This window comes from Tupaia chinensis, unplaced genomic scaffold (genome assembly GCF_000334495.1).
Source record: "Tupaia chinensis unplaced genomic scaffold, TupChi_1.0 Scaffold145889_1, whole genome shotgun sequence".
In the NCBI taxonomy this organism is placed as follows: Eukaryota; Metazoa; Chordata; class Mammalia; order Scandentia; family Tupaiidae; genus Tupaia; species Tupaia belangeri.
In genome coordinates, this window is record NW_006205746.1 from 1593357 (window position 1) to 1596465 (window position 3109).

Below are 3109 nucleotides of genomic sequence, written 5' to 3' on the forward strand. Positions count from 1 at the left end.
ATGCATATCAAAGTCACAAATCTATTGGGTTGTCTGGAAGGTCATGACCTGTTTTTCTATGTTTTTCTATGCAAAAATGCAGCATGACTTTCCAAGCAAGCAAATACTAAGAAACTAGACTAAAAGGGAAGTCATTCGTATAATCATTCACTCACAAAAAGGGTAGCAGAAATGTTTTAAGTTCCAATTTTCAAATGGAAATGAGAGAAAGGGAAGGTACAGGTCTAGCCCTGTGTGTTTTACCAATTAATGCTAATTGGCTTCATTAAAATCCCCCCACTGTAGTGTTTCTCGAATTTTGAGAATCATCTGGAGCGTGTGTTAACACTGATTCCTGATCTCCAACCCCAGAAATTCAGAAAGTCTTCATGGAATCCCAAATTCCCACTTCTAACAGGTTCCCAGGTGACCACACACTAGTAGCATTTTAAGTCCACTGATGTCCAAGATGTCATTTATGTCATGTAGGAAACACCTGCCTTGACCATGCAGAACAACATGACTGTCAATAATGGCGATCACTGAGACCAGCCTTGCAAAGGTATGACTGGGTGATGCAGAGACAGGCAGCACACTGGATGCATAGAATTTTCAGATCTATGTCCAGAGAAAAAGGCAGAAGTCAATCCTCCCCCTTGTTTGCTGCTTCCCAAGAAAGGTCACCAATATCCACGGCTCCGTAAAGGAGGCTGACAGAGGATCTGAACCAAGATGCCTCGCTGGTTGAAGTGGCTGACCAGAGGGTAGATAGAGAGACCCTTCTGGCCTGCAGGAGTCTGTGCAGGTAGTTGCCAGGAGCCAGCACTCTGATTTAGATTAAGGAATGACTTGGTGCAGTGATCGATGGTAGTGAGTCAAAAATAAAAGACATCCAAAGAACTATAAACAGCAGGTACAGGATAAAAACATCCTGAGGCAGAAGCCAAACTTTGGGGCAGCAAGGTGATGCAGACAAAACAAAAGCAGTGATAGATAATTTTGTTTGAAAACAGAAGAAAACTACAATTCTCCATCAGAGTTGATTTATGTTCTATTTCCCATAGAGTCAGCAACAAGATCAATGCCACAGTGTAAACAGACAATTGAAGGAGGGAAATTTTTAACATAAAATGTGAGGACTTGAAAGACGATGAGAAATTTTCTATCCTCAATCCTACTTGTAAATTTGAAGATTCCCTTTGATGGTCTCCTGAAGTTACAGAAAACATTAAAAGACAGGTTTTCAGAAGACAACACTAATTCAGTCTTGGGCGATGCTAACAGTTCCATAAGATACAGATCTTATAAGAGCAGCCAGACTGGAACAAGAAGGACATTGTCCTATTTAATGCCTAGATTTATTCATCTAACAATAGATTCTCAAACAATAGCTACCCCCAAAAAGAAAAGAAAGACAGGGAGGGAGGGAGGGAGGGAGGGAAGGAGGGAAGGAGGGAGGAAAAGAAAGAGGAGAAAGAAAGAAGACTCAACAAGTGAGTCCTTATACTCACTACAGATTAGCTTTCCAAGTGGTAGCTGAATGTTCTATGTATGCATAGGAACGTGTTAGAAGATTTGTACATGTTGTAGTGGAAATTTTAAAAAAATGCAAGACCACACTAAAGGTGTAGACATCATTATTGCAACTCCTGGAAGAATGAATGGTCTTCAAATGAATAATTTTATCAACCCCAAAAGTGTAATCTACCTCATGAAGCACAGATAAGATGGTAGACATGGGATTTAAACTCCAGATAAAAGGATTTTGTCAGATATGCATCCAGATAGGCAGACCATTATGACAAATGCAACTTGGTTGTAGACTGTCCACCAGTCCTATTCAAAAGAGCCAATGTTTGTCTATGCTAGTATTTTTTATCGAGTTGCAATCACAGAGAAGCGAAATACTGGGTTATTAAGACCTAATATAATTTTCACCACAGAAGAAAACCCAAATTTGCATCCAAACCTTCTTAGACAGTATGTCACCTGAAGATAAAGTTGTTTTCTCTGTCAGCAGAAAAGCTACTGCTCACCACTTATCAAAGAATCTGATTCCTTGACATGTATCAGTAGACTCTGCTTGACAGTAAAGAACAGAGCAATTGGGAGAAAGCATTAGAAAAATGTAAAACATGTTAAATGAGGACAGTAATTGCTACCGACTTAGTATCCTGAGGTCTTGATGTTCATGATATTACACATCTATAATTATGATTTTTTGCAGACAGAACATTTGTAAAATGCATACATTGAGCAGGACATACTGGATAAGAAGGGAGGACTGGAATGCGAATTCCCTTTTCACTAGAAATGATTAGGGGGTTGTCACTGAATTGATTAGCATTCTAGAAAAAGCAAGTCAGAGCATCTCAGAGGAGGTTGTGGCAATGGCTAAGAGGTATAAGGCAAATAAACTAAAAAAGAAAAGGAGAAAAAAATTTACAGAAGATCTCTAAGAAAGCCCAAGAGGTTTTATTATTAGTGTCTATGTCAAAAAACAGTACTAGCCTACCAGAGGTAAAACTTAAATAACACATGGACTTTCAAATGCCTATTTTCTAAAACTAGATTTTGTTTGTGTGTTTATTGCAATCAGCATTATCTCTAAGTCTTTACCATAATCAATTAGGAATTTCCCTTTCACCTATGGGGAAAAAAATGATGCTTGCCATCCGTGTTACTCAAAAATTAAAGATTACTATGAGTTCATAAAATAGTAAGACCCATATATAAAATAATCCAGTGTCTACTTTAAAAATCTAATATTATTGAAAATAAATTCTTTTACCCACCTATTTTTAAAATGAGAGAGTGTCTTTCATAAGCTTATGGAAGATGATGAAAGTATTACGCAAGATTTCCAACATTTTTACTCCAAAAAAACTTATACTTTAATTCTATGATTCCATGAACTTTTTGAAGTCCCCACATATGTTCTTAAAAAAATATATTTATTTATTTAATTTCATATGTTAATTATTGTTGTTGTTGTTGTTTTTTGACCAGACAGAAAGAGCGAGAGAGAGAGAGAGAAAGGGAAAGGGAGAAAGCAAGCCACCAGGTCCACGACTCAAACCTCAGTCGGCCATGTGGGAATCCAACACCTCTAGTTACCACACCACCTGCT

General features: G+C 37.8%; 1 pseudogene; it reads left to right on the plus strand.

Annotated features, from left to right (window-relative positions):
• Positions 1-1585: 1585 nt before the first annotated feature.
• On the plus strand, positions 1586-2438 carry LOC102484765 (putative ATP-dependent RNA helicase DDX43 pseudogene; annotated as a pseudogene).
• Positions 2439-3109: the final 671 nt, after the last annotated feature.